Consider the following 17,776-nt stretch of genomic DNA (forward strand, 5'->3'; position numbering starts at 1 on the left):
TACGCTACAAGATGGTAAAAGTGAGATCTGGCTGTTTCTTTGCACATTTGATGGTCAGTGGACAATCTGAGATATCAAACCCTAAGAGACAGAGTTGCGTATACACTAACAACAATATACCGGCACCGTTTTGTCTCAATCTTCCAAAAAACGCTGCCGCATAAGATTCACAAACACAGGGAGGACTGACAAGCTCAGTGACCGCCTGGATAACAATTTGGAGTAGATAAAAAGGCGTGAAAGAGGTGTTAGAATAAGATTCACCTCACAGAACAAAGACAATATGAGGTAACAACACCTCCTCGGTTTCAAATACAGCTCAATGTCCGTTTCCGTCCAAAATCAACTCGCGTTTTAAATCACGTTTCCAAAACACACGCTTCCCAAACTTACTTCGGAAAGTTGCAAATCAACTTGATCTCAGCGTTGATGAGGAAGGTTGGGCTACCGTCCGCAAATCATCCTCGCAAAAAAGGAAAAAAAAACACACGGGCTGCTCACGCAACTCTCAGCACAAACATCAAGATGAGGGGAACGAAACGGAGCAAATAATGTCGTATACACTTGATTAGCTGTTGATCACCACAATAAATTTCCCTGTTCATGATGTTTGATTTGTTTTTGTTTTTTTTCCGCCCACCGTGCGCAGGCGAGGCAGAACCAGAACAAGAGAGGGAGGTATCCGAGGACAAGGTTACTTACCCTTTAGATGAAGAGGGGGACAACCTGAACTCCTACGGCAAAAAAAGAGAGAATATACTGCAGAGCGCGGTGGATTGCTGGATGCTGGGATATAACAATTTCTTAGAGAAGGAAGAGCCGGAATAAAGTCAGCGGGCGAAAGGAAAACGGGAAAAAAATATAGAAGATGAAAAGAGCTCTTGCGCGTCGGTCTCTCCCTCTATCCTCTGCTGTGACTAAAAGAGTGAGAGACATAGAGAGAGTGCAAGAGAGAGAGAGAGCGAGACTGCGTGTGTGCGTCTCCGAGGCGCACTGGATGCAGAGGACTGGATGCTGGAGCGCTCCTCCGCCACTAAGATTCACTTTAAGACGCCGCTGAAGGAAACAGGAAGACATGCGCGTCATGAGCGCCGTGATGTAACTGTCGCAACCTACCAATAAGAAGCGTCCATCCCGTCCGGAGAACAACGCACTGAACTTGACCAGAGAATGGGACTTGAGCATACAACTAAAGAGAGAGAGAGAGAGGAGGAAAAAAAAGGAAATACCACTCTTACTAATGTCTTTCTTCCCAAATCACCCAACGCGCGAGTAAGAATCGTTACGCACTTTGACATTACACTAAGCCGCAATAAAACACATAGCCTACATTTTTATGAAGTTATTTATTCTCATAGCTACTCGAGTCTTACATGTGGATGTTTTCTATAATAAAAAGTAAAGTTAAAGTTTGATTTCAAGACATTTTGAACAAAATGCTTGGGGGAAAACAATCAGAATAAAGAACAATTTTATAATTATCTGCTAACAATTCATGAAAGTCGATTCATTTGGCAACCAGTGAAATGATCTATGACATTCAAGGGAAAAAACATGTTTTTTTATTTTTATTTTATGAATACATCACAAAAATGAATCGTTACTGTTTTAATGCAAATGTGTTCAGACATCTTCCAGTCTTCCTTGTGGCAGTACAATTCAAAATGAACAGTCTATTTTACAATCCAAACGACTTCTTCGACGCTTGTGTAGCGCGTGTTTCGATTATGTTTATGGGAGTCCATTAAAACGCCTTAACATTCCTTCAAGCCCAGTGATTGTTTAATGATAACCAACTTTGTAATTTGATTCACTGTGTTTGAATAACGACGCGGAGTGCGTTTTAATTTCAAACATCAGTATGTACAAAAAAAAATTTCTGCAAGTGGTTCACATTAAGACTATAGCTTCTCAGAGGGAATAACAGTAGTGCCTCACTTGGGTATAGGAGGTTCACAGTGGCATGTAGAGATATTTTACGCGCAGAGTTTTCTCATTGGTTGCAGCGAAGTCTGATTTATGAACAAGCAAAGCAGCGCAGAAGCTCCGAGCTTTGCATTGGAATTCAGATTATCCAGGGAAGCCAATATCCGAGGACGGCTAAACGTCTCTTTGCGAAACGCTCAGTTAAGAGCCGAATATCATCATGAAACGTCTGTCACTCGGATCCGCAGTCTGCCACAGACATAACCCCGTGCGTAAAGACTGCGCTGTCATCGAAAATGATAATTACGCACGACTGATTGTAAATGGAAATAACAACCAAAAATAATCCACCTTTGTGATTTAATCTCTATAGATTTTCAATTCATTATTCGTTTTTTTCTCCTTTTGAAACGCTCCCACCTGTAAGGCTGAACCCTGCGGACACTGACATCTGATCCCTTCCACAGAAAAACCTGTTCAACGCTTCTGATTTATGAAATGATGACGGCTGCTCGTCCTCGTCCTCCTTCATTCCTAGAAATTGGATATTTAAAATTACTCTGCAGTTTTTGCGCCTTCGACCTTTACACCTAACAGGTGTATAGCCTACACAATTTGTTTAGTATTATTTCGACGTGTGCCGTTGAAATTAATCTTTACATGAGAAAATAATTTTTTTCATCGACTCTAACGATATTTCTGGATAATACAGGTCACTCACATTTGCTTCAGCCTGCGTTTTTGCGTAGGCCTATTAAGAAATTACCTAAACATTCATTTCACAACGAACGTATAAAAGAGTATTTGTTATTAATATTATTGCTATTATTATAATTGGTGATATAAGCTACATCTATTTGTATCCATCAAATTGCTGACGCCAGTAGGTTAAGGAACAAGTTGTTTATGCACTTTTATTATTATTATCATCAGATCAGCATGCTCTCTTTTTGCTTCTGACACGTTTTCCCCAGCTGTTCATTTTGTATTCATTTGTTGCGCGCAGAATCTTCTTTTTTTATCCTCTGCACAAACAGGATCCTAAAGCACTTAACTAGAAATCTTATTTTCCATATACGCCTCTGTCAGGTGCCAAAAAGGAAAAGGCGAGTCTCTTTTCCATGTCGCAAGCAACTGTTTTTTAGGACCAACGAATTGCAACGAAGTCAGCAAAGTTTAGTGACTGGAGTGTCTTTTCCAAAGCAGGTGTCCCGGCCCCCTGCTCCCTCACTGGCCTGTGGCTGATTTGGCCTCGGCTCCCCTGGGCGCCGTCGGTGCGCACATAGACTGGAAAAACAGGCCGGGACATTAAAGAAACGCGTGTTTGGAAAAGGAAGACTCGGATGAGGTGTAGAGGAAACGTGTCGGTTAACACTGGCTGCTCTTATCGCGGCCTATCCCAGGTGGATCAAACAGTGTATTTATTTCAAAATCACTTACTCCCCTCGTTTGGGTCCAGTGTGACACACCCCGATGCCCAAGACTGATAATGCGCTCTGGCATTGCGCACTAATGGCGGAATTTATTGACATTTTAGTAGACTTGGGCCTAAATAAAGAGGGATGAAGGCAATGAAAAACATATTTCTCCCTGAGGTGTTATAAAGGTTCTTTAAAATTAACAAAAAAAACCCCACACATTCTGACCACATTAAGTGGTTATAAGTGCGCGCACGCGGTGATGGTGGAGAAGAGCCAGTGGCCTATTTTTCCTCAGTATTAATTTAGATCAACGACGGGTCAACTGCCTTTCCATTATTATTATTATTATTACTATTATAATAACAATAATAATAATAAAAACAACATCAATAATAATTATTATTACAATGATAATGACACTTATTATTTCAGGGTTCTTTTTCGTTCGTCTTATTTTGGGAGCGAATTGAATGCAGAACATCAACAAACCTATCCAGACTTTTTGAAGTGAACATGAATTATTTTTGAAAGAATGAATGTTATTTGGCAGAAGAAACAATCAGTTGAGCAGCGTATAAAATGGCCTTAATCAGATAATGACTTGATGATGCTTCTAAAACAGCTCCGTTTCTTTTCACTGACAGTTTTTCTGTTGAGAGAGAGGCAGAGAGAGAGAGAGAGGGAGGGAGAGAGAGAGAGGGGGAGAGAGAGAGAGAGAGAGAGAGAAAGAGAGAGAGAGAGAGAGAGAGAGAGAGAGAGAGAGAGAGAGAGAGAGAGAGAGAGAGAGAGAGAGAGAGAGCTATTTGCGAAAACACACGCAGAGAGAGATGGTAGCGCTAAAAGCTGTTTTGTTCCGGAGAGGTCTCCGGGTCCCTGAATAAAAAGGTTTAGGAGACAGGACAGGAGAGGAGAGGACTATTTGTCCGAGTGTAATGAGTAGGCGTCTGACTCTTACAGACTCTAAAGTCCTTGTCGGGCCTCACGTCCAGCACTATATGTATTCAGTTTTTTTACCATCAAAGATGAGGATGCTGGAGGAAAATATGTATCTCACTTGTTTCTGTTGTCAAGGTAAAACCCATTTCAGAAAAGGGAGTCTGTATGACCTGAACGTGATATAAGAGGCGTCTGCAGTAAAATAACAGACATTTACATAGATGTTATTATTAGTGATATTACTTCTTGGCTGCCAGGGCTGCGATAGCTGGCACAGCGTTGCCCCCTGTGACCCACATCCCTCTTTCTAGGCTACAAGTAGTGATTATGTAGGCGTGTGTGTGTGTGTGTGTGTGTGTGTGTGTGTGTGTGTGTGTGTGTGTGTGTGTGTGTGTGTGTGTGTGTGTGTGTGTGTGTGTGTGTGTGTGTGTGTGTGTGTGTGTGTTTGAGAGAGAGAGAGAGAAAGAGAGAGAGAGAGGTTGGTCATTGTGGCCTGTTTTATACAAGCCATTCAATGGTGCATCTCTCTCTCTCTCTCTCTCTCTCTCTCTCTCTCTCTTTCTCTCTCTCCTTTTCTCTCTCTCTCTCTCTCTCATGAGTGGATATTGGCCATTGTTGCAGAAGTAAATAAATGACACAATGTAAAGACAGTGTCACAGTCAAAAAGGATGGACAATTGTAGACATTTTTTATATAATAATTTCTGTACTACATGAACATTTACATTCATACACATTCTCTCTAGATTATCTACTTTTCCACACAGTCTCACATGGCCATCACAGCCTCACAGAGTGACAAATACAGTATTGCAACACTTTTCTAGATTCTGTTTTCAATATGTGATTTAAAACATAAACCTGTTTGCTCTAACATTACGTGAGGCTCCACGTCTGGCCTGCGTGGAAATAATAGGCAATTAAAAGAATGCCGCTCAGTGTGGCTGATGTGAATATGGCTGCAGTCAAACTCATTAAAAGCACAGGCAGGCATACTCTAAACACTGTAATTAGTCTTAGTCGTGTGTAAAATCTTCAGAATTTGACATTTCTTTAGCGGAAAACGACGCTGTAAATTCTGCAAAGCCTGAGTTAATCCAAATTGTCTTATGAACAACCTTGAAAGTATACACATTTTTGAAATCACTGCCTATGACAGGGGTTAGACTAAAGTTGACAGGAATGAAGGGCGCGTGCACACATGTGAGCATGCGCACAAACACACACAGAGCGCCTTGGAGGTGCTTGGGCGGACAGACATGTTGGGAGATAGCCTGGAACTGTATTAAGCCTGACGTCCTTAAAACAAACAATGGCACCATGAAATAAGGGCTTATGCGCTCAAAGTCAAAGAGCCCCCTCAGCAACTCTCCCTGTTTATCTCTCCCTCTGTCTGACACACACACACACACACACACACACACACACACACACACACACACACACACACACACACACACACACACACACACACACACACACACACACACACACACACACACGATTTCTTGGGGGTTACACAGTCAGGCTTGCAGCTCCATTGGGAGGGGACCAACTTTGCTCCTATGAACTCTCACCTGTCAACATGGAGCAGAGGACTTTACTTGGTAAACACGAAAGGACTTTAGCTGTTTACTTCTGGCGGTAACTTAACCTATTTTATATACTGCAAGGCCGCTGTCACAGCTGGTTCTGTGGGTGCTTTGAGTGTGTTTCAAGACGAGGTTAAATCCACGCCAAACTCCATTAAATAATGTGACAATTTTAATGCAGACGATCTTGGGCTGCATATTTTGTTAAATATGACTTTAATATTATCATTATTTTCCATTAGTGGGCTCCATCGAGCATACATCCAAGTTAGCATGAGTACTCTTGATTGGATCAGTTTGACGTGTGGATCAACTTTTAGATTTTGCCCACGTTGCGCGATACTGCCCCCGGTGTAACACAGGCCACAGGTTGGCGATTATTTTTTAGCCAAGGACCCCCCTTCCAAGACAGAGTATATACTGGGGACCTACTCATAATGGAATCATTTCACATAACCTTTTACACTTGTATAGTCTTATATTCATTATAAAGGACACAAGAGAATATTAGAAAGGAAATTCAGATTTTAAGAGTTATAAATGTATTGGATTAAAACGTAATCTATGAATTACTGTAAATTAAAAAATGTAAATGTTATTTGTTGAACTATGACGCCTTTTGTAAAAAATAATTAAATAAAGTCATAATAATGTAAATGAATGAATCTGAAAACTTTCCATGGACCCCTTGGTAGAGTGTCACGGACCCCTGGGGGTGCACGAACCCTACTTTGAGACTCACTGTACTAGGCTCTTTTGAAAGACGCTTGATGAAATAACAGTTTAGCAGTTACAAAAGTTGTAATTGAGTTCAAATTTTGCATTTTTTTTGGTAGTTTATGACTGACGAGTATGTTTTTCAGTGATTTGTGTAATATCTTGTCTTTTTCTGTGATGTATAGATTTCTTGTGCGCATACAAAACAATAGGAACAAACAGAAGTGTGATAGCAAGCCCTCTATCACATGCAGAGAGCAGGTCTCTGCATTACTCCTATTTAGATTTCCATAGCCATCATCCTCCAGTGTGACTACTGCTGAAAAAAAAAACACAGGCTGTGGCAGATAAGCGGCGGTCTGTTTTCACTCCTCTGATCAGCGGTAATTATATTTGTTGGCGTGGAGGTAAGTGGTCCTCCCCGGGGGGCGTATTGTACTCGACTCACTCCATGCCATAAAATAAAATTACAAGGAAAGGGGAAGATATCCAACAATAACAGAGGTGAGTCGTAAAAAATAAAAGAGTAGCAAAACACATTAGGGGTATGATGGACGGGGGCAGGGGGCTTCAAATAAAACGCAGGTTAATGAGTTCTTAATAGCTTCTACGACTATATGGTTGGTTAACAGGCACACACTCAATCTCACACACACACACACACACACACACACACACACACACACACAAAGCGTTTTCTAGCTGACTGAGGCAATTAAGAGTAATTAGTGATCAGTTACCTGCGCTTCTGCACTTCCCCAAATACTATAAAGAGTGGCATCTATAGGGTATGGAGTGACATGTACAAGGCTTAAGTAGCTTTAAAGTGCCTCTCTCACCACACATTAGACTCCGGTTATAAGTTTAGCTCTCTGCAACAGTGTGCTCTCCTGTTACAGCAGTGGACATTCACACGTCTTGTTCCTGTTGGCACCTTTTTGTCTGGTTTATGTATCTGTGTAACCTTTGACCCCCACTGTGGATGTTTGGCATGGCACCCAGCAGGCTCCCCACACTTGAGCGGCCTTTCGCTGGCGACCTCTCTTGACCTTTCACTGACCTTTCACACCAGAGGAGATTTGACTGCCTCAGGGGAGGTCAGGAGGAGGGTAACGCTGTTATAATTGGCCTGTAAACACACACAGACGCAGGCTGAGGAGGGGGTTGTTTTCTGGTTATTTGTTGATTGAAAATAAAATCTCCAACTCTATTAAACTGGAAATGAATCAAAAGGTTTCATTGAATGAAAGCGTGTCCAGACTTTTGACTGGTTCTGTGTATCCAATGGCGGAAAATTAAGTATTGCACAATACTTTCCTTTTTATACTTTTTTATATTCATACAGTGCACACTGTAAGTACCACACTGAACTACATTGTAGTGTTTATTCTTTTCTCAGTAACTTAATGTAAATTGTGTAATGGATACAATTTACTGTGTTCAAGTATTTAAAGATGGCTTATAATACTTTAAGTTCATTTTCGTATTAATACCTTTCACAAATATTTTGAATGTAGGACTTGTATTTGTAGTGGAGTATTTTTACAGTGTGTTTTTGTCATTTTCAGTCATAATATAGGTATCTATATACCTGGACTCTAGCGGCCTTTTTGGCGGTAAGATGTAACTACAGATGAGCTTGTTCATTCAGAGCCCTCCATCTTCACGTTCACGGTAGCTATGTGTGTTGACTTTAAAAAAAACAACTTTATAGACATACATTCACTTCTCTACTCCCGTTCCATCCCCTATATGTCACCCTCTTAAATCCATACGCACACTAGGGCTGTGACTTTTGCCCCAAAATCATATTTGATATAATAAGTTTGTTTGTTTATTAATATTCAAATATATTAGAATATTTATTAACAACATTTTGACCATTAAATATATTCAGTAAGACCTTACGACGTAAGTCCAGGCCTCTTAAGTGACTCTTTTCGGTGTTTTCGGTTTGGTCTTTGGTCACCCGCTCCTGACACAAATTGTATTTCTCACGTGTAAATCAATTTTAACAACAATCAAAAAGTCTCTGGCTGTGGTGCTTCTGTGGAACCAGCAGGAATCAAGAGCTGCCACTGACCAGCAGCCAGCCAATCAAAAGAAAAGAACGGGGTTACACAACAGCCAGTCAGAAAATAGCACTACTGTATCTGGGTAACCAATGAATAAAAAGCATAGTTAGCCTGGTATTATTCACGTGATCTTGGAGCTCCGACATTACAACAAATTCACAACTTGACTGCTGTTGGAGAATGTAGCCCAGATAATTAGCATCAGTTTTTCAATGCTGAATGAAACCATGGACATAGAAAAAATAATGAATAAATGAGTGTAAACACCCCCATTCCTGACCGTTCCTGACTGACGCTAATGTCAACTACAGGAGCCCAGATGGACAATAATAGCCTTGCTAATGAGCTTGCGATTCACAACTTCACCAGGCTAATGGCATAATGTCCATAACAAGTTAAAAAATTAAGGGCTGCCTAATATTTGCTCGGAGTTAAAGCCATAACGCGCACACATGTTCCTATTACACTTCTGCCCTTACTAAAAGCCTGATTCCAAAGTTGGAAGTTCCCGATTTCCGATAAGAAGTGAACGCTGCATAACCGGCAGTGAGGAGCTCCACCGGCAGACCGACCGCTGTCAGCAGTGTCACTAAGATGGCGGCACTTTTAGAGAGGGAATGTCAAACAGACACACAGATTGTAAAACTCTGCAAAAAGGCAGAAGTAGAAGTAGTTTTTTCATTAATGTGTCATAAGATCACTCACCGTTGTTTTAACTCACTCTTTGATGGATAAGAACTTAAAAAAAATATCAACTCATTGAAAATGTTATGGATTATATCTTTAGGCTAAGGACCTGAACACTTAATCTATTTATTCTTATTTACTTTTTTAGAAAATAGTGCCACTTACCTTACTACATTAACATTGCTGTGCATTGTCTATGAGATGCAGGTGCTTTTATACAGTGTAATGTACTGTATGTTTGTAGCTGGTAATTAATCAGTAGCTTAATCTATCCTCTGTTGGGCTATGCATGAACATGCTCCTACCACAGGTTAAAAAGCAGCAGCCTATAAAGTACTAATGTACATGCACCCCAAGTATGTACTGTGTATACGCACAGGCCTACATTAATGCAAATCTCTCCCGGCATTTTCAAAGACTTCCCCGTGGACAGAAGCATCTGCCAGCGCTGCTATAAATCACGTTGAGGCTGGTGCTGAGGGCAAGGCACACCTTGTCCACGTCGCCCCCACTCCTGGGCTGAATAAACCATAACATCCTGCCTCTCGTGCTGCCCGACGCCCTCTGAGCACGACCCTAGAGAAGACCCCCCTCGCGCCCTCATCTCCCCTCCTCCTCCTCCTCCGGTCCTCCATCTCATCTCTCACCCCATCCCTGCCATTGTTCCTCCTCCTCCTCTGCCTAACTATCTTTAGGAATTTTATCTGTTGCAGTGGACGCTTGGGCAGGGCTCCACTTGTTTGGAACAACACACATACCCCTCCCCATCTTCATTTAACTCTTTTTTTCCTCTCCAATGACTTCCTGCTTGAAGAGTGGGATGAGAGAGGGAAAAAGGAGAAACAGCAAAACAGCAGGAAGCATGCGTTTAACAGGAGGATGCCGACACCCTCATCCTGTCGTGTGCCGGCTTAGTTCAGGTGCTTTGGGCCAGTCGGCTCCCTCTGCTCGATTTACCTCAGGGTGTGCCGAATTTGGCTGAGAAGGTGCACCTTTCCTTCATGACCCTCTCTGGAGGAAGTATAATGTTTCTGGAAAGAAAAAGAGGGCATTTTACTGCCCGCCAAGAGGAGCCAAGTGTACAGGCTCATAATAGAGCATTAAACCCCCTCACCACCCAACAGAGACATAAAAGTGAACAAAGAATAAAGAATGTGTGTTACAGTAGGTTATCTGCTGATTATTTCCCTTGATTTTTACGGCTGCCAAGGGAGAAGCTAAGCAAACAATCCAGCCCAGCGGTTGGCTCTTGGCATTCCACTTGAAGGTCTTATTATAGACGAAACTCACTTTGAGAAAGAAAAATAACTTTGTGTGGTTGCATGCCAAGCAACCACACAAATGATTACCTTCGCTCAAATTTAATTTCAAAGTAAAAGGCTCAGAAGTGCCAATATATTCACTGATATGCAACACTGTGTTTTAATTTTCAAAAGCCATTTTGTTCGAGGAAGGAGCCATGTTTTAGATGTGAATTCTAACTGCTCCTTCGGTCACCTACAATACACATGCACGTACAGGCACGAGAACACACAAATATGTCTTTGTATGCGTGCACACACAAACACACACACACACTCTGACACACACACAAATCTCTCCCTAACCCCTTGTATGCCTGGCTACATCCACCAGAACGCCAGAGGAGCCTTGAGAGGACAAGAATAGCGAGGCATGTGCCTATTTGTGGCATCATTGTTATAGAGATAAAAGATCTCACTGTTACACACACACACACACACACACACACACACACACACACTTCGTTCAGTACCATAAAGATACACTCAAGGAGAAATATTTACTCATGGGTCAGGACCATGAGAGGTAGAACCACAAAAAATGCAAACATCCACCTATGCACGCACATAAAGATCTCCCACACATGCACACGCGCGCGCACACACACACACACACACACACACACACACACACACACACACACACACACACACACACACACACACACACACACACACACACAGGGAATGCATCAGCCAACAGACGCACATATTTACTGGGCAGTTCCTAGAAGAGACAGAGGAGTAATCTCCCCTTTATACACCTATAAGCATCTTGTTTTACTCGTCTGCTTGCAGTGTGTTACAGTATGTGTGTGTGTGTGTGTGTGTGTGTGTGTGTGTGTGTGTGTGTGTGTGTGCGTGTGAATGCCACACTACAGCTCCATGCCTTAACAATGGGCTAACCTGACTATATATGAGTCACAGTCGCACCTGTGCCGGTACAGATCCAGTGTTAGGACAGAGGAGGGTCCCATAATAGGACACTATCTTGTGTTCTGTTGGTATGAATAACTGCCCAAAGATTAAAATCCCATCCTTTGTCCTGTACGGTTTCCGTCTCGAGGTGAAGCTTGTGTTTTCTCACTCTGTCGCCATCTTTTGCTACTTTGCAGAAGCTGTACCGACGTATTTTCAAACTGTAAGATCAAAAAGGGTAAAAAGTAACTATATGAATGTAAGTCCATTCATCACTATACAGTAGTCAGTTAGTAAGAACAATTAAAACGAAGGGAACGGAAGTATCCAAATTGAGACATTGCATTGTTGTGTCTCTGTACATTTGGTTCAGTATCAATAATTTAGACTTTTTGAAAGTAAACCCAAATGTTACAATTCAGATGAGAACAGGATCATCAGTGTAATCAAGGAGTATAAAGAACAGTAACCATTTTATTTTTGGGGCTGGTGCACAAAAAACAATAGTTCACTGCTTAGAAAATGTCATCTTGATTATTGCATTACTTACTCCCAACCCCAACTATACAATTCAACAAATACAGTGCCAATTCATGACAAAAGTTATCTCAGGACACTTTACATATGGAGTAGGTAAAGACCACACTCTATGACTTATTTAGGATTTACATAGACCCAACAATTCTTCCATGAGGCAGTTTTGTACACACAATGGCAACAAAACCTTCCCTTTAACAGCAGGAACGTTGAACAGACCCAGCTCTATGCAGGACGGACATCTGTCTTAACCGGTTGGGGAAAAAGAAGAGAAAAAGAGAGAAAAGACAGACAGATGGACAGACAGAAAGGAAGACAGTCCCAGAGATGCAAGCAACCACAAAAGTAACAGTAACTATAATAATATCTATTGTAATGTGAAGATGACTTATATGTTATAGTAGAAAAGCATAGCTGTGATACAAAGACATGCACGCACACATGCACACACACTCGCACACACACGCGCACACACACGCGCACACACACGCACACACACGCACACACACGCACACACACGCACACACACGCACACACACGCACACACACGCACACACACGCACACACACGCACACACTACTGTTTTCAGTGTCTTTAGCTAAGCCAGAGGACAAGTGATGCCCAGGGCAGTTCCTGATCCTCCTGGCCTTTTCCTTACAGGAATCTCCTCATCCTGTGCGGAAGTTTATCGTGGTCAGCCTGCTTGTCACTGACGCCTCCCAAAGGAAAGTGACAGCGGCTTTATTCACTCGCTGACCCGTGAAGAGGACAGCGGAAGAATAAAAAAAACCTGTGTATGTGTGTGTAACCTGACTAAGGGCTTCTTTTCTCTGCAGTAAGGAGGCGCGATGAATCTTGTACAATCAGCACAACCTCTGCATATGTGCGAGTGTCACGTCCTTTAACCGACCTCACCGACGTGAATGCATCTTCCCTCCCTCTTTTCAGCCTCTTTTGTGTGTACAAAAAACAACAACAAATCCCCATATCCTCCGAGTGATGTCCTTTTATCTGTTCTCTAAACAAACCAGATCAGTCTCAAAGTTGAGGCCTTGCAGCCTTGAAGATGGATAGATATAAGGATAGAGAGTTGATGTCCATCTGCTCTGATGATCCCTATCCAACTTTGTTTGGCATCAGTCCTTTCTCCATCCCACTCTGGTCCCATCAGCCCCTGAGGACCCAGGCACTGGCTTTTTCTTGACCCAGTTTAGGACTTCCATTCTGGGCTTTCTGATCCGTCCACTCCACCCTCTGTGTGGGGGTTCAACAGAGAATCCTGAGATTATCGGATGGTCACTTAAGAGGGAACGAGAGAGAGCGAAGTGCTGTCCACTTAACTGAAGATTATCCTTTAAAAGGAAGGGATGGCGGTGGACATGGAGGAGAGAAGGAGAAAAAAAAAAGGATGTGCTTAAGAGATGGATATAGAGGGGGCGGATGGAGGGAGAGATTGCGAGGACAGTCAGAGAGATAGAGAGAGGGCAAATGAATCACAGGGAGATAAAGTGTGTGTGGGAGAGGGTTAACAAAAAAGCGAGGAGAGAAAAACGGCAACGAGGGAAACGTCTAAATGAAAAGCTGAGATGGAGGTGAGGTGACGGAGCGAGAGGGAGCGGACGAAGGTCGGCAGAGAGAGGCAGAGATGGAGAGATAAAGAGAGGAGGAAGCAGGAAGGATGGGGACAAGAGCTGGATTAAGCAGTAAAAACAGGGATTGTGAAGTGTTCACTAAGCAAACCGAGTACCTTTGGCTGTGCTCTTTATGGTTAACGGGGTGTAGGCCACAATCTAGAGTAAGACCTGATTTACAGTTTAATTACAGACTGGATGTTTATGTGTAGTCTTCTATCTAATGCAATGATTTACAGAGTTTTTGGCCCATTATTACTTAGAGAATAAAAGTTGATTCAACTGTGATATTTTCATAGTTTTCCCAATCATTTCTAGAAGTTATGATAACATAACACAAGTATTTGCTGAGATCTTGGAACACAGTGACATTGCAATGATTAAGTCGTTATACAAACTTTATTTAAACCTACATTCATTCACTTTTTTTAGCCAGAAAGTTGAAACGCTAAATGTGTCAGCAAACAATGGCTCATCATTTGTAGATGGAACGACATTAGTGGTCATTTGGCCACTTGACTTTAAAGTCCAATATTCAACTCCTGAATGATACATATGGCTCTTTAGCCACCAAATTCTCCACTATGTTCACCGGCTAAGCACCTACTTTGTTTTTCTGTCATTTGTAGTGTACAGCCGGATTTTAGATTAGTTTTTGTGTACTGAAAACAGCTGCAAGTGAGCCAAAACAATAAGCTTAAAGAAGCTAAAAGGGAGCTGTAGGTAACTACAGAGTCAGTTGATAATTATTGGTGTTTGTCACTTCTCCCGAACCCCTTGCACATACCTGTACGTGAAGCTATTTTGATCCATTCTTAATATAAAATGATGAATTACAGCAGCTTTAAGGGTAGAAACAATAAAAGAAATAACCCCTCATTGCACAGGGAAACTATGTGCACACAACCTTAACCTTAACCATTCAAGGCCAATGCCTAACCGTAACCATCCAAACGATCGATGCTGAACCATAACAATCTAATCTTAATGATCTTCATGGCTGATAGTGTTGACAGAATCATATCACCATTTTTTAATAAGTGCATCTTCTTGCATTTTTATCAAGATCTTTATGATGATTGTTGTATTTTTCACTCATTAATGAATGCATGAAGGAATGAACTGTGCATTCGTGTTATTTTTGGACTCTGCCAGAGAAAGAAAGAGAGATCAATCCCCATTTTTTGATTGGATCAGTGGTTTTGCCAATGTCCAATTACTGTAGTCCCCTGGTAGAACGCACACCCAAACACATCACACCAACCGGACACTATCTAAATCTTCCCCACAGATAAAAAAAACCAAACTGAAGGCTAAAAGCTCCTCAGTCTTCCAGACTTGCCATAAGCTCTATACAGTCTATATCTCTCTCCCACCCTGGGCATGATGAGAAAGAGGACAGTCTCAATGAGGAAGCAACAGGGGTTCAAGGATGAGCGAGAAAGAGAGAGGGGTGAGTGTGAGAGACAGAGGGGGGAGGAGGAGCAGTGTCCTCCTCCCCATGTTAATCTCCTCATTTTCATTTCTCTTACCATGTGAGATTAGAATGATTTTATTTAAAGTGTCAGCTTGAGCTACCAGATTGAGAAATCTGGATTTCCTAGGGATTATTATTACAGAGAAAACGCACATACACACACACACACACACACACACACACACACACACACACACACACACACACACACACACACACGCACATACGGTGACAGACAGATTTTTTTCTTCTCCTTCACTCACTAATGACCTGCTTGACCAACAAATGGTATTTATCCTCAGATTCAGTGAAGTGGAAATGAACAGACATTGTGATGCACTTCGACGTGTGTGTCACATGTATGTCTTTGCCCCTTTGTGACAAATTAAAACCCCCATATTTATTGCAAACAAGTCTGTGGAAGCGACACGAAGCCCATGCAGGAATACGATTAGTTGAGTTTAGAGTGCACATTTAGCTTTTTGTCTTTATCAGAACATCAAACAATCTCCTGTCACCCTCGGCCAGGCCAAGTGAAATGAGGTGAACAGACTCTAACCAAAGCTTCCCCCTTCTGTCAGATTTAACATCTAATCTACATTAGGATAAGGCTTTCACCGCTCAGGAAAAAAAAGAGAGAAGAATAAAAAATGGCATCACCTTTTCATCCTAGGGCCAAGCCTTTTATTCCGCCTCTTCTCATTACATTAAAGGATGAGGGAGGCCGTACAGTGGCTGAGCGGTATTTAAAGACACCATCCCCTTCATCTGTTTAATTTCTCTTTATTTAAGAGAGTCCCTCCTCCCTTTGCCGCTCGCTCCCTCTGTTTAATTTCTCTTTATCTAAAGACTCCCTCCCTTCATCTGTGTGATTGATCTTTGTCTCAGTGCAAATGACACAGAAGAGTTAGTTACTGCAAGGTCCTAATCCAACCTTTGTGATGGGGACGTTGTGTCTGAGCGGAGGCAGGGCGACTTTAGCTTTGCACATCTAAGCTCCTTTTGAAAAATGGTTCTACATAACACAAATGAGGCATTTATTTTACAGAGTGCAACCTGTTTTACTGCTGACAGGACTTGTAGATACTGTATGTTACTTGCATTCTCAGCTTTGTACTCCTGCTGTGGAGCTCTGGAGGGTTAACCCACGCGTGTAAACTCAGTTTACCCACGTCATTTAAATTGTCAGAATATATAGCATCATGTTTGTAAATACTGCACTGATAAATAATAGAAAGGGTCTTAAGAAAAGAAAATATGAGATTTTAGGGGATTTAAAAAAAGAAGAAGCTTTTTTTCTGCCTTGTTTGAGCTATTGAAATACGTTAATGGCACTGTATGTAAGAAACAATAATATGAAAAATTCCTACGTAGAAACAAGCTTTGCAACCTTTAGCTCACATCCCATTAAACCTGCAGACAGAGTGAAAGAAAAAATGAAACTCCATTATTCGAGTAGATTAATGTTATTTGGACACAAAGAAAATTCAGTATCTCACACAATTGGAGAAAAATATAAGAGAAAAAATTGGAGCGAGGTTGTACGTTTGCATGGTGATAACATAAACGGACAAACGTCAGTAGGGCTACATCCAACATCATTTTATTGATGAATTGTTTGGTCTATAAGGTGACGTCTTGTTTTGCACAACAATCAATCCAAAATCCAAAGAATTTCCTGTCACACAAGACGAGGAAAAGCAACACCAGAAAAACTGGAACCAGGGAACGTCTGACATTTGTGAATAATAAATGACTTAAACAATGAATCAACTATCAAAAAAAGTTGCAGATTAATTTGACTGAAAAGTCAACCAATAGTTTAGCTCTAAAGACCAACATCATCTCCGACAATATGACTGAGATGACTGTCGCAGTGAAAGGTATCAAAGTGCAGGAGTGGCATTTGCAGGCAAAAAAGAAAAACAGGCGTTCAGACAAGTATTGAGAGTTTATCCTGGTGAATTAACACCCTCTCACATACACGCACATCCATTTTAAGAGCAAGGTCTTGGGAAGTAGGTTAAGCAGGCCGGGATCACCTCTCGCTGCTCTCTCCCAGCTTAGAAGCACTGAGAGAGTCGGGTGGGAGGGATGGGTGATGGAGGTGGAAAAGGGTGAGAGAGAGAGGGGTGGGGAGGATGAGATGGAGAAATCTTTCCAGAGGACATCTGTCACAGTGAGCAACTTGTGAGCTGCTTTTTTCCAGCCCGCTCTGTGACCTACAGATTCTCTTGCATGGCTGACCAAGAACTATGAGAGTTTTAGAGGGGGCCTTAGCCCCTGCACACAGCCCGGGAGACCCCATACGGACCCGGTTCAGTAAAATCTCTATCATATGGAGCGGGCGTGCAGAATAACGCAGAACCTGCAGAATCCAACCAATGTATTTGAAGGCTGTGCGAGTAGGAATATTCATGTCATGAAAAAATTACAGGAAAATGTGTCAACTTTCAGCTCATGTCACAAATCATTTCATTAAAACACCATATGACACTCGTGTTGCTGTTTTGTGACCATGTGTCCACATCGGAGGATGCCGTTGGTGCTGAATAGAAA

The sequence above is a fragment of the Echiichthys vipera genome (genome assembly GCF_963691815.1).
Source record: "Echiichthys vipera genome assembly, chromosome: 19".
In the NCBI taxonomy this organism is placed as follows: Eukaryota; Metazoa; Chordata; class Actinopteri; order Perciformes; family Trachinidae; genus Echiichthys; species Echiichthys vipera.